We start from the raw sequence: 15,464 nt of genomic DNA, 5'->3' as shown, positions 1-15,464 counted from the left end.
AGCCCTGATTACCTGCCTGGGAAGCATGAAAGAAGGGAATGGACCAGTGTGCTGTACTGGGAATCAAAAGATCTGATTTGAATCTTCCTCTATATACTACTTACTAAATGTCTCTAATCATGACACTTAAAAGTCATTTTTAAAAAAAACAAATGCTTGTATTAACCTACCTCAATCTTTGTGACTTTATAGAGTTAGTATTACTAATTTCTGGGGTTTTATAGCCAACTGCCTACTGGATGACATTACCATTGCCTCAGATAGACCATATCTAAAATTGAATTAACCATCTTTCCCCTAAAATAGCCCGTCCATTACTTTTTCTTTACAATTCCACTACCATTTCTATAATTCATTCAGGTCCTTTAATCGTTTCATACTTGGATAATTGTAATGGTCCTCCTAATGATCTCTCGTAATGGTCTCCTAATGATCTCTCCTTGCCTTTTTTTCTTCTTCTGCAATCCTACTCACAAGCTGTCAGCGGAATCTGTTTCTGAAATACTGCTTTTTAAATTATGCCATCCTCTACAATTTTCAAGGTTCTCTATAATCTACAAAAACAAAGTTTTAGTCTTTTAGCTATGCATTTAAGACCCTCCACAATCTTAGTCTGGCCCAAATCCTTCATTCTATCTCATGCACTACCCCCAAATCAAGGTGCCTCCAGGTGCCCACCATAGATGTTCCTACTTCCTCATCTTCATCTTGGTCCAGCTCAAGTCTATTTGCACGGAGCCTTCCATTCAAGGTCAATTTGGCCTCCAATGGTCTTATCTTCTATTCATTGGGCATTCAATCATCTATAGCCTCATTCTATTACATTTCATGTGCCAGTCCTTTCTTCCTAACTATAATATAAGCTTATGAATTCTTTTTAAGGTTTTTGCAAGGCAAATGGCATTAAGTGGCTTGCCCAAGGCCGCACAGCTAGCCAATTATTAAGTGTCTGAGACTGGATTTGAACCCAGGTACTCCTGACTCCAGGGCCGGTGCTTTATCCACCTAGCTGCCCCAAGTTTATGCATTCTTTATAATGCCTGTGAGGTGCTCAATAAATGCTGACCGATTTAAAGAATGAATGGCTTAGGGCTTTAGCCATTCATTCTTTAAATCGGTCAACATTTATTGAGCACCTCACAGGCATTATTAAGTATTTTAAGACTTCGTACCTCTATTATCCCATTTGATGCTCAAAATAACCCCCAGCAGGAATGAGAGTCAAACTACTATCTCCATTTTTTATATGAACATATTGTGCCTCACAGAAGTTGCATGCCTTATCCAAAGTCACCCTATGAAGATGTGTTCTGGTTGAGGGTATAGGAGATTAAAAACTTAGATTTCTCCTTATTTCAAGTTAGGTATTCATTCCACTACCATATCCAAACACTCAAGTTCCCCTTCCTTGTTCTGCTAGTGGCAACATCATTGTCTTCATTCCAAAGACTAGAACCAGAGAGTAATCTTTGAGATTTTCTTTTCCTTCAGTCCCACATTTAGTCACTTTCTCCCATGTTGATTCTGCTGAAAGTTTACTACCAAGTTTAGAATATGGCAAGCATACTCAGGAACATTGGCGTCACTAGAGTTGCGTACAATACTTTCTTTAGACACTTTAAAATATGTTCTCTGGAAAAGGTTTCAAGTGATGTGAAAATCAATGTTTCCTAAAGTTTAGAAGTGATTCATGCCCAAGCATTCATGAGCCCATCAAAGCAAGACTAGGTTCTTGAGGGTATTTTAAGCTCCTATTTCCAATGTACATAAGTCTAGTTCTGAGGCTAGGAATATTTAATATTTTCAATTAGATAATATAACTGAATAAATTCTTATAGTTTTTTTCATGCCTATGGTCACCAGCTGCTCACATCTCTCAGGCCTAATTTACAAGTCCATATTAGGGTTCACAAAAGTGGTTTCACTTCTACATAAACTTAATCAGAAAAACCATTTAGATTTTTTTTTAATTTTGGGGGGGTCCAGTTATTGACTAAATCTTACTTATTAAGAATCCTCTATTTTCAAAGTCAAACAGTAATTGTTGGTCAATTTAACCTGACTTTTGTTTTAAAATCCAGCATCCAGAGAAAATACCCCAAAATGACCACAGGTTTTGAAATTTAGGCTAATCTTTGTAACCCACCTGTTACAAATTTAGGTATTATTGTCATTTGTTTTGTGAGCTGTAAGAAGTGATTTTTTTTTGTTATCTAGATTGATAGGTTTGATAATAAAGAACTCTTCATTTTTCGAAAGAGAAAACTTCTTGGAGTACTTTTTTTTTTCTTTTTTTAAAGTTTTTGCAAGGCAATGGGGTTAAATGGTTAAAGGTCACACAGCTAGTAATTAAGTGTCTGAGGTGCATCTGAACTCAGGTACTCCGGACTCCACTGTGCCACCTAGCCAACCCCAAAAGAGAAAACTTCTCAAGCATTTTTGAAAGTTGTATAGACAACTTTAAAATGACTTTTACAGAAATATGAGGCATTATGAGAGAAGAGTAGGGTCACTGATTTGGGAAAGGTCTTCCTAAAAATACTATATGGTGTAAATTTGGGACAAAACCAGGGAAGCTGAACTTTTTTTTTTTAATTGTTTAGATTTTTGCAAGGCAATGGGGTCAAATAAAGTGGCTTACCCAAGGCCACACAGAATTTTTTGTATCTTTTACCAAGATGCTGACTCAGTTTTCATGAGTTTCCTGCATCACTCTCATTTCTCTTCTCGATCTTTCCCCTATCTCCCTTACTTTATTTTCAAAATCTTTTTTGAGCTAAGTAATTAGCAAGTGTGTGAGGCTGCATTTGAACTCAGGTCCTCCTGACTCCAGGACCTGTGCCCTATCCACTGCACCAACCTAGCTGCCCACCCCCCCACAGCTGAACTTTCAATACAACTACATGAATTACTTTAAAATGTATTAGAAAGAAATCAATTCTAAGACAACTAAATCGGAAGTCTAAATGGAGTTTGAACGGGACTACTTAACCAACATAGTGGGATCAAATGAGTTTTAAAACAAGATTTACTATCTCACTATAGCTAATAACAGATGAAAAAATATGTCTATTAAACAGAATATTCACTTTTCTTCCCGAGCGTAGGCAAATTCTTCGTTTTTTAAAGGCAGGTAGGGAGGGCACTCAGCTTCTCAATCAGAGAATGAGATTCGCTAGACATGGAATAAACATGGTTGGATAGACTTACTGCCAAAGGAGTTGGTGTGTGCTTCTGGTAGAGTAAGCTACACTGACAAATTAAGATCTGATTACAAAATGGGATGAAAAATGACACACCCCCCCCCAGGAACTCAAGATCTCACAGCTCACAATAGAATCCAAGCCTGTTGAAAACAGACCCCTCCAGCCAGTGTGCTCTGCTCAGCTGGCTAAGGGGTCTCACTGTAGCCCAGGTGGGACCAGGGGGTCCTCTTAGGCAGTGTGGTCTGCTCAGCTGGCTAAGGGGGCTCACTGTAGCCCAGGTGGGACCAGGGGGTCCTCTTAGGCAGTGTGGTCTGCTCAGCTGGCTAAGGGGGGCTCACTGTAGCCCAGGTGGGACCAGGGGGTCCTCTTAGGCAGTGTGGTCTGCTCAGGCTGGTTAAGGGGGCTCACTGTAGCCCAGGTGGGACCAGGGGGTCCTCTTAGGCAGTGTGGTCTGCTCAGCTGGCTAAGGGGGCTCACTGTAGCCCAGGTGGGACCAGGGGGTCCTCTTAGGCAGTGTCTTGCTCCAACTAAGAGGTTCTAAGAATGAACCAAAGCTCCTGGTTGGTGGAGTTGTTCGCCCCTGGGCCGCGGGAGGCCACCTCGGAGCCGGCCCCAGGCCGGGCTGCTTGCTGGGGGGGGGGGGGGGGGCAGCTCTGACAGTCAGTCCGGGCAGTGGGCGGGAGCCCCCCGAGAAGGCAGCCGCGGGGAGGGGGGACGTGGTGTCGGCAGCCCCGGCTGGAGACCGTTTCCTCGGGGGCTGGGGGGCTCGGGGGGAGGGGCTCGGGCCGGGGACCACCGCCTGGGGGGGGGGGCTGACCTTCTTCCTACCGCCTGCGCCGGGCCGGGGCATCATCCTGCTGGTTCTCGGGGAGCGGCGCGGAGGACATGTCCCCGCTCGGGCAGGAGAGGTCAAGCGGGCGGGCCGTGCGCGCGCGCGCGGGGCTGCGCGTGCGTGTGCGTGTCTGTGTGTGCGGGGGGGTGCGGGGGGTGCGAGGCAGCAGGCCGGAGGGGAGGGCGGCGGAGATGTTCCCAAGTAGCCTTTGTGGGTCCCGGCGCCAGCAGGCGGGTCCTGGGACTACATCTCCCAGGCTGCTCTGGGCCGGCCCTGCGTCGTGACCCCGGCGCGCGCGGAGGCGGCGGACTCTTACCTCACAGAGGCGGCCCCGCCGCCGCCAGCCGCCGCTGCTCGCCCGCGGTCCATGGACCGGAACCCGGGGGAGACGGGCAGGAACCCGGGCCGCGATCGCCGCCTCCCGGCCTCAGGCTCCTCCTCCCGCCGCCGCCGCCGCCGCCGCTTCACCCTCCTCCCTCCGCCGCGTCCTCCCCGGGGCCCAGAGGTCGCCTCGAGCCGCCGCCCGCCGCCGCCGGGCCGCCCGGAGAGGCGGGGAGGAGAGCTCGCCGGCGCCGGGGCCCGGCCGAGGCCTAGCGCGCCCGCCGCCGCCGCCGCCGCCCCTCCGCGGGGCCGGCCTCGAGAAGATGCCCGACCAAGCCCTGCAGCAGATGCTGGACAGGTACGGGGCGCCGCGGGGGGCCGGAACCCGCTCCCACCCGGGGGGGCCTGAGCCGGGGGCCAATGGAGGCGCGGGGCGGGGGCTGGCGCCGGGCCTGGCCGCGGGCGGCGCGGCCTCTGTGTGCGTGGGGGCGGGGGCGGGGGCTGCCCGAGGCGCCCCCCGGGGAGGGGGCTCCGGAGAGCGACGGGCGTGTGTGCGCGCGCACCGCTGGAGGAGAAAGGGGGGGCCCGCGGACGCCCCCTCAGCACGAGGCCCTGGCCGGGGGTTCAGGGGGTGTGGCTCCCCGCCCGTGATCGCGGATGGAAAACCTGGCTTACTGCTCCTCCTGCCCCCAGACTCCAAGCTCTGTTAGGGTGCAAGTTGAGGGGTGGCGGGGTGGGCGCAGGAGTCCCTGGTTCAAATCCGGCCTCAGACACTTCATAATGACCTAGCTGTGTGGCCTTGGGCAAGCCGCTTAACCCCATCTGACTTGCAAAAGCCTTAAAAAAAAATAAATAACAAAAATCAATAAATAAAATAATAAAAAAGATGCAAGATCTAAACTAGATGGAGGCCCGTTTTTTCCTTGTTTCTGTTTATTCTGTTTTTACTTATATATGTCTCCTCTACTGAATTTCCCTGATCCTTGATGAGTAGGGATTGTTTCATTCTGGACATCTGTTTCCCCCCCAAGGTTAGTATGTCTTCTGGCATGTGTAGGTTTGTTGATTGTGTGGTAGGTTTTTGCATGAAGTCATCGTCCACCCTTTCCAAGATCCTGGGTCTCATCCTAGTTCCATTGAGAAAACACCTTATAATCCACTCAAAAGGGTTTAATTCGATGGGAGGAAAACTTGGCACACAAAAAAGTAAATGCAATATACTAAAGTAAATTCCAGGGAAAGACACTAGCAGCTGAGAGGGGAGACCTACTGGTAGAAAGTGATATAGGAATGGGAGTATACTTTTATACCAAGGGAGCAAAGGAGACTGAGAAAGAATATCCTGACAAGGAGGAAAATCAGGAAAGAGCAATGTCATAAATTCTCCGGGAAGATGAGAAGCCAGGAACAGAAAGCAATAGTTTTAAAAACTGTCAAGTTCAAATGGAACAAGAGAAAAGGTACCATGTATTTAGCAGTTCAGAGATCCAGGTTTGTTTGTTTTTTTTTAACATTAACTAGTAAGACTTAATCTACTTGACCAGTGAGGGAACTAGAATTAGACTTCCTAAGTTTTTGACCTAACAGTATCTCCAGATCCAATGGAGTGTCAAGAGTAACTGCTACATATCTCAAGTTATTCTCTACTGATTCAGAAAACAGTTACAACACTTTTCTCGGTGGTACAGCCAGACAGTAAGATAATAAATTTATTTTTTCTTCCTTTTGAGGAAATTCTCTTTGGTTTATAGCTACTCCTCCAGCACAGACTAAAAATCTTCCACCCATTTTCCACTGAAGCACTTACCTGACTAATGGTTGGTTGGTGTCCTTCCTTCTAGAAGAGAATCAAAATGACATCACTATGTTAGAGTCAAGTTACAGTGTGTCAGACTGTGGCTGATCAGACCAATAGGAGCTCTGAATGTTCTACTACAGATCAGGCACAAATACGCCATTTGAACATTTGGGGGTGGATTCTCTAAATTTGCATCTCGAATTTCTCAAGTCTGACTTATAAAATAGGGACCTAAAAAGTCTGCAGCAATTGGTAGATCCTTTGGAGCAAGGTTGTCCAATCCAAATAGAAATGGGGGCCACTAAACTTTATATTAGGATCCCTGCATATTCATTTTGACTAGAAAGCCACATGTTAACATTATCTTTGTCTAATGTATTTTTTATATTGTATAAAGTATTTCCCAATTATATTTTAATCTGTTTCAATTCCCACATATATTTGACATCTGCTTTGGAGGATTTATGAGAATTCATGGAGTAAAGTTTACCTAAGATGAAAGAGATAGATTTGAATGCTCATAAAATAGAAATACACTTCTAAATGAAAATCATGCACTTGTTTCTCTGGTGGAATGACCCATAATTAACATAGGTCTAATGGTGTTCCAGCGTCTCTAACAAAGGAATCTAGTTCCCCAGTTAGCCTGATTGTTCAGTCTAGCAGCTCACCTTATTTTCCTCTGATTGTCATTATGAACAGGCAGGTTGCATATTGGATTATCAATGACATTTGATCAGAGGGACCACTACCCCATTTCTGTTTTCGCTCATGCTCAATGACTGACATTTATATAAAGCACAGGGACAGCTGGGTGGGTACAGTAGATAGAGCACCAGTCCTGGAGTCAGGAGGACCTGAGTTCAAATCCAGTCTCAGACACATAACAATTGCCTAGCTGTGTGACCCTGGGCAAGTCACTTAACCTCACTGCCTTGTAAAAACTAAAAAATAAAAAGAAAGAAAAGAGAAGACCGGTTCTGAGGATACTGCTTTTGAATTTATTCCTGTTTCTACTCTGCCACTTAATAGCCCTGTGAATTTGAGCAAGTCAATTAGATTATCTTTGAATTCCCTCATTTCTTTCAAAACTCAGTTTAAGAGCCACATCTTACAAAAAATCACTTTTCTGATTTTCCACTCTTTGAAAATTTTACCTTGTATCTCTTTTCTATATACTTATGTGCATGTTTGTTTTCCTGGATAGAATATAAACTCTTTGAGGGTTCTCCTTTTTTTTTTTTCTTAATCTTTGGACTGCCAGTATCTGGCTCGTAACAGGCACTTTAATAAATGCTGCTTATTTGATTCATTTTAAGAGTTATAGATAATTAGGGAAAAATCTCCTGACTATTTCCAAATTATTTCCCTGAAACTGGAAAACCCTGGGGGCTCCAGTGGCCCTGACCTAACTATCTAGTTAATGCTGTAGGTAAACAATATAAATACTAGTTAATGTTCATATTGTACTTTAAGGTTTGCATAATACTTTACATATTTCATTTGATATCCTCACTTAGAAACAATGTCCTAATGTTCCTAGTTCTTAAGTTCCTAATGTTCTAGAAGGTTAACCATGTTTGTGGGATTTTTATTAAGTGTCTTCAAGCATTAGTATAAAGTGATTTTATATATCTCAGTTAATCTCTTGAATAAAGGACATGCTAGAGAGTAGGTGGAAAAAGGAAAAAAGTTTTTCTGTAACCATTGCCTTAAGTTTTAGTTGTATCTATCAAGTTGAGGTTTGTCATCTTAAAATCTCAGGAATGTTTATCTTTGCTACCTAGGTCACAGTGTACATGTTTTGAATCTAATATCTGTGTTTCACCATTTTATTTGTGTGTATGTGTGTATACATACACATATATATATTTCATAAACTGCCAAGGGAAACATTCCATTTCATAAAAATAAATAATGTATTCAGTTTTCATTACTTAAATGTTGCAAGAGTGTTTAAGGTACAAAAAATAGTTTATTACTGAAAAAGAAATTGAATTTTTATTTTACAAACTTTAGTATAAGTGATAGTTATTATAATGGATATATTTTGAATTTTGTTAGTGTAGTACTTAGAGGCAAAAAGCAAGCATATTTTCTTGATTTTTTCCAATTACATGTGAAAACAGATTTTTTACCTTTGTTTTTTTAAAATTTTCAGTTCCAAATGCTCTCCTTTTCACTCCCCTCAATCAGAAGGTAATCAGTTTGATTTAGGTTATATGCATAGAGTCCTACAAAACAGTTCCATTTTAACCATGGTGTAAAATAAAAACAGTCAAAAAAAATCCCAAGAAAAGTAAAATAATTTGTAATCTGTATTTTAGACTCCTTATTTGTTCTTTCTGTGGAGGTGGATAGTATTTTTTCATTCTAAGTCTTTCCAGAATTATCTTAGATCAGTGCTGAAAGTAAGTGGATCACAGTTGATCATCATTGTATACAATCTGCTTCTGGTTCTGCTCACTTCAGTTTGCATCAGTTTTTGTCAATTGTTCGTGGTGTTTCTGAAAGCATTCTGCTCATCAAGTAGTATTCCATAAAAATCATTTGCCACTTGTTCAACCATTCCCATTTGATGGACATTCTCTCAATTTCCATTTCTTTGCTATCATATAAATAGCTCCTAGAAATATTTTTGAACGTGTGTTTGTGTGTGTGTGTGTGTGTGTGTGTGTGTGTGTGTGTGTGATCTCTTTGGAATAAGCAGTAGGGGTACTGCTGGGTCAAAAGGTATGCACAGTTTGCCCCTCTGGCAGAGTTCTAATTTCCTCTCTGGAATGGTTGGATCAGTTCACAACTTCACCAACAATGCATTTTTTACCCAATTTTTCAACATCCCCTTCAAACATTTGTCAATTTCCTTTTCTGTCATATTAGCCAATCTGATAGTGTAAAATGGTATCAGAGTTGTTTTAATTTGCATTTCTCTAATCAGTGGTGACTAAGAACAGTTTTTCAAATGACTTTAGATAGCTTTGAATTTTCTCATCTGAACATTGCCTATTCAAATCCTTTGACCATAATAAAGACCATGGGACCTTTATTAGAGAAACTTACCTATAAAATTTCCCCCCCCCCCCAGTTTTCTATTTTCTTTCTAATCTTGACTTGTTTGTGTAAAATTTTTTTAATTTAATATAATTAGAATTTTCTATTTTACATCTTGTAATGCTCTCTATTCTTATTTGGTCATAAATTCTTCCTTTACAGATTCTGATAGGTAAAACTATCCCATTCTACCCAAATTTGCTTATGGTATCACCTTTTATGTCTAAATTACTCTGCTGCATCCATTTTATGGGTGAGTTCATCATTTATTTTCTATTCAGCTCTGGACTTTTCATCAAGAATGCTTGAAAGGGTGGGGGGGGTGGCTAGGTGACACAGTGGATAAAGCACCAGCCCTGGAGTCAGGAGTACCTGGGTTCAAATCCAGGCTCAGACATTTAATAATTACCTAGCTGTGTGGCCTTGGGCAAGCCACTTAACCCCCATTGCCTTGAAAAATCTAAAAAAAAAAATGCTTGAAAGGCCTCTATTTCATTGAATATCCATCCCTCCCACCCCGCAAAAGGTGTTGTTTATGTTCAGTTTTGCTGGGTAGGTGATTCTTGGTTATAACCCTAACTCGTTACCCTCCAGATTTTCATATTTCAAGTAATCTGATCCTTTAGTGTAGAAGCTGCTAAAACTGGTTTATCATGATTGTAGTTCCACAGTATTTGAATTGTTTCTGTCTAGCAATTTGCAGTGTTTTCTCCTTGACCTGAGCGCTATGGAATTTCGCTATGATATTAATTGGAGTTTTCATTTGAAGTTTAATTCAGGAGGTTATTTGTGGATTCTTTTAATTTCTATTTTTACCCTGTGGTTCTAGGATATTAGGACTGTTTTCCTTGATAATTTCTTGAAAGATATTTAAAAGGCTCTTTTGAAAATCATGACTTTCTGTGGAACACTATTGTTCTATTAGAAACCAGGAGGGACAGGAATTCAGGGAAACCTGGAGAGATTTTCATGAACTGATGCTGAGTGAGATGAGCAGAACCAGAAAAACACTGTACACCCTAACAGCAACATGGGGGTGATGATCAACCTTGATGGGCACACTCGTTTCATCAGTACAGCAATCAGGGACAATTTGGGGCTGTCTGCAATGGAGAATGCCATCTGTGTTCAGATAAAGAACCGTGGAATTCGAACAAAGTTAAAGGACTATTCCCTTTAATTTAGAAAAAAAATATTTTATTGTCTGATCTTGTTATCTCTTATACTTTATGTTTCTTCCTTAAGGATATGATTTCTCTCTCATCACACTCAATTTGGATCCATGTACAACATGGAAACAACGTAAACACCAACAAATTGCATTCTGTGGGGGGTGGGGGGAGGGAAGTAAGATGGGGGGAAATGGTAAAACTCAAAATAAATAAAATCTTTAAATAAAAAAAAAAGAAAATCATGACTTTCAGGTAGTCCAGTAATTCTTAAATTATCTCTCCTGGATCTGTTTTTCAGGTCAGTTTTTTTTTTCCTATGAGAAATCATACAGTTTCTAGTTTTTTATTCTTTTGACTTTGTTTCATGTCATCAGCTTGTAGCTTCCACTTGTCCAATTCTAATTTTTAAGGAATTATTTTCTATAGTGACTTTTTGTGTCTCCTTTTTATCCATGGCCAATTCTGCTTTTTAAGGTATTCTCTTCATGAATTTTTTGGGATTCTTACTGTTCATTCTGTTCTCTCTTTTTTTAAGAGTATTATTTTCTTTAGTATGCCTCTTTTTTACTAAGCTATTGACTCTTTTTTCATGATTTTCTTGCATTATTTCTTTACCTAATTTTTCCTTTATTTCTCTTATATGATTTCTGAAATCCTTTATTTTAAATGTTTTCTGAATTTGTTTTGCTTTTCTCTGTTACCATAGTAACTTTTTGTGTTCAGGTTTTTTTTTTGTTTGTTTTATATTTTTCCAGCCTGTTCCTTGACTTTTCAGATGGGGGGGGGCCCTGCTGTTTTTATAATTAGGTCTGGGAGTTAATAAGTTTTCAATTCTTCCAAGGTGATTTTCTTAAAAAGAGGGTTGGTCATTGCTCTTCTGCTATATGAATGACCACAAACACCCTTTTCTATGCTGGAACTGTGTCTAGCATACCCTCTCCTAACTAGTGCTTGTCCTTGTAACTCAGAACCACATATGGGCAATACAACAGAATCCTGCTCTCAGTGCTAGCAAAGGGTCACCAGAAGAAAATTTCCTTCTGTCCAGTTGTCCAACCCCCTGAGCTAATAGCTCTGGCTGCTTCCAATACAGTAACCCATGAAGGGCTACTGGACTTCACTCTCACCCCAGTGAGACAGACTTTTGGGAGGAATATACTTTAACCCCATCCTTTTGTTGGTTCTGCTGCTTCAGAATTCTTTTTGAGGTATATTTTGACATTGTTTGAGGGGAAATTTGGGAAGCTGAATCCCCATCTTTACACAGCCATCTTGACTGTGTAAGAATATTTCCAAGTGTATTTTTGTTAGTGAGTAATCCCAGAAGACATAATTATAATTTTAGAAAAGTTATTTTACTTAGTTTTCCCACTTTAGAAAAACTAAATAACTCAAGAATGGCTTTTTATTTGAATTTTGAAAATATAAATCAAATGATTTGGGGATTGATCGGTAGGGGACTACTTTCTAATAGAGCAAGTACTTTTGTTCCTAGATTTCAACCTTATTTACTTTTACTAGGGTAACTGAGCCTGTTGTTTAATTCTTTCACTTTTAGACTTCTCAGATAAGTAGTCTTCAGTTTCTATTCCTGCTTTCTTACCATCTGTTTATACAAAGTTTAAACCCCTGGTTTTATAGATAAGTAATCTGAAGTCCATGGAAGTGAAGTGTCTTACTCAAAAACCTCCCAAATAGTAAGTGGCAAAGCCAGATTTGGGCCTTCTAAATTAATAAGACTGCCATGCTTTTCCGGTGTGTCCTTCATACTGCTACCAGATCATCCATGTATATGGTTCTGTTCATATCATAAGATCATAGAATTAAAATGGGAAAGGACCACAGAAATCATGATCTGTTCTAATCATTTTGTTTCTCAGATGAAGAAGCTAAGACCAATTAAGAATATGACATTAACTAGTTTTATTAATGTAATAAATGACAAATTCTAGATTAAAACCCAAGACTTCTGACCCTAATTCCAACATTTTTTTAATCACGCTCGTACTCCTTTACTCCTTCAGAGTCTTCTACCACCTTACCTTTTCAAAATATAGAAAATACTGATTGTGACTCTTCCTATGTATCTTGGTCACACAACACTGAGCTATTGTTTCCTTATCTGTGAAATGGGTAAAATAATACTTATGATGTCTAACACATAGGGTTCTTGAGAGGAAAACACTTTTTGAACCATTATTATTTCTTCTGTCTGCTTAACTGGGACCTGTAGCCAATTGATTACTTTCTATTTCTAAATACATCCCCTATCTCCAGAATTCTTTTGCTTTTCTCCTTGATATTCTCTCAATACCTGGAATTCTCCACTTTTTAAAATGGAGCCATCAAAATTCAATTTAAATCCTACCTCTTTCAAAAATCCTTTCCTGGTCCCCCAAGTTGGCAAAGATCTCTTCCTCTGAAACCTCTCAAAGCCCTTTCTGGAGCCAGCATGACTTAGTGACTGAGTAGGGAAAACTGGACTTAGAATCGGGAAAAATCAAGTTTGAATCCTGTTTCTGGTCCCATAACTACATTACTACAGGCAAGTCAATTAACTTCTCTGAACTTGTTTCCTCATCTATAAAATAGAGATAATAGCATCTACCTCATAGGATTATTTTAAGGCTGTAGTAAGATAATATCTGTATTTGTAAATCAGCTTTTTTATTTTCATCTTTTATGGTTTTAAGTTTTATTTGTACTTCCATCATTGTGCTTGTTTCTTATCCTTTCCTCACTTCAACAGTGTAAGCTCATCAGACTAGGGACCATTCATAGCTAAATTTTGAGTTTTTTTAATACTTAACAATGCCCTGCTTAAAAAGAACAGGACTTAATAACTTATTGGAATTGAGTCTTATCTCATAATTGAATAGCCAATTCTCAAGTCCTTATTCTGTCATCATCTTCTAAAAATATTTCTTCTATGTTTTCCATGATAATACTGTATTCTGATTTCTACTTCATGATTTCTTTTGGCTTCTCTTTCTCTTAAATGTGGGGTCTCCCTTTATGGTTCAGATGCCTCGTTCTTTTCTCTCTTTAGTCTCTACCTTGGAGAGTTCATCCTTTCTCTCAGTTTCAGTAATTACTTCTGTGCTCTTTCAATATTTATTTAATGAGCAAACACCAAATGCCTATTCCATGTAGGACACTAACCACTAACTTATGTACTAGAGGAAAAAATAAGTTTAAAAAAATAGTCCCCTTACATTCCTGGAACTTACTATCAAGTGTTCAAAATAAGACACCAAAAATAATCCTTTATCTTTATTTTCTGTAACCTCAGATAAATAAAACTGAATTTCCATGAGACAGGTCTCTTTCTTTCTTATTGAAACTTCAGAATCATCTTGAACTCCTGTTTTTCCTCACTCCTTATAGCTTTAGATGTGGTTTAAATTGTGTCATGGTATTCTAAATGCAGTTCTTTCCTCTTAGAGTTTTTTTTTAATATTTTTTGGTTTTTTGCAAGGCAATGGAGTTAAGTGACTTGCCCATGGTCACACAGCTGGATAATTATTACGTGTCTGAGGGCAGATTTGAACTCAGGTCCTCCTGACTCCAGGGTGGTCTGTTGCTTTTTTTAAAAATCTTATCTGATCCTCATATTAATATTGTTGCTACCAAGATAGTGAACCCTAAACTTGTAATATCAGTGCAAGAAGTATAGTAAAGACTGGCCCCAAAAAAGCAATATAATGAAAGAACAATTAATATTCTTAATATGCTCAGAGGGACAGACATTGTGCTTGGCTCTGGTGATCTGACAAAGTGAATTTTTAAAAAAAAAAGTTTAGACCACAAAAAAAGTTGCAGTGAGGAAACATGAAGAGAAAATATTAAAAGCAAGAGAAGGCATTTTATAGACTAGTTCTAATGTTTATGGGATGGACATAATGTTATTCAGCAGATCTTTAGTGAAATCATCACTTTCGTGGCTCTCTTCATCCTCATCTCCCTCCCAAGAGCTAAGGAATTTAATGGTGAAATCTAAGTTTTCAATGGGAGGGAGAAGAGAGTGATTGGACTGTGATACTAAGAGAGCAAATGCATGGCAAAAAGATACCAGGAAGTTAGGGAGAGGTCTGTGATCTCTCTAGATAAGGTAAAAAAAAACTTGCCTATGGAAGCTTAGGAACTCAGGATAGAGTTCTAGGTTCTGTTGGGAAGGAAATAGAATCTGGATCAGGATAACTTATGAAGCATGCTACTTAATTCGTGACAGAGAAGTGATAATTGTAAGATGCAGAATAAGTCATATCTTTTTGGACATGACCAATCTATAGATTTGTTTAGGTTGGTTGTGCATATCTGTTAAAAGTTTTATTTTCCTTCTTGTCCTCCGTTTTTTGTTGGGGGGTTTTTTATTTCAGGAGGAAGTTGGAGAGAAAGGGAGGTCAGTAATAGTTAGCAATAGCCCAAAAAAAGAGAGAGAGAAAGGGGGAGGAGGGTCTTTTAAGCATTTTGTTAAATGCACAGATTGAATAGGAAAATCTTCAGAAGAAAATAGTCAAGCTTGGACAGTTTGATATTTTAAAAGAAAATTTAAGATGTAATTTAATATACAGTTTCTATTATCTGCTCTACTTTGTGTATAGAAATGCTTTATTTACTTGGTATTTGTGTCCAGATTAATATTTTTAATGCCTATCAGGAAGGCAATACATTTTCTCTATTTCACTTATAACACTATTAGCTATACCTAAAATAGATCAAATAAAGGAAAGGATCCTATGTACAAAAATATTTATAGCTGCTTTTTTTTTTCTTGTAGCAAAGAACAAAAAAAAGGCATTAGTCATCAATCATGTAATGAATAAATTATAGTTTATAATGAAATAGCATGTTTTTTGTACCATTTTGTACCATTAAAAAATGACAAAAAGGATGGTTGTAAAGTACCTTGGAAGTACTTATATAAAATGTTATAGAGAAGTGAGCAAAGCCAGAAAAAAACAATATATATAGTAACAAGCATTATAAAGAAAAATAATTTTTAAAGACTTTAGAATTTTGATGATTGAATGACTGACCACAAGGATGAAGCATACTATCCACCTCCTGCCAGAGAGTTAATG

At 39.8% G+C, this 15,464-nt stretch overlaps 1 pseudogene; it reads left to right on the top strand.

Moving 5' to 3' along the window:
* Nucleotides 1-4,579: 4,579 nt before the first annotated feature.
* The window catches only part of LOC141521144 (E3 ubiquitin-protein ligase MARCHF5-like), a 59,972-nt pseudogene continuing 49,087 nt past the window's right edge, over nucleotides 4,580-15,464 (top strand).

The sequence above is a fragment of the Macrotis lagotis genome, chromosome 4 (assembly GCF_037893015.1).
Source record: "Macrotis lagotis isolate mMagLag1 chromosome 4, bilby.v1.9.chrom.fasta, whole genome shotgun sequence".
Classification (NCBI taxonomy): Eukaryota; Metazoa; Chordata; class Mammalia; order Peramelemorphia; family Peramelidae; genus Macrotis; species Macrotis lagotis.
Note: the sequence above shows the minus strand (reverse complement) of the source record. Positions and strands in the feature narration are given on the sequence as shown.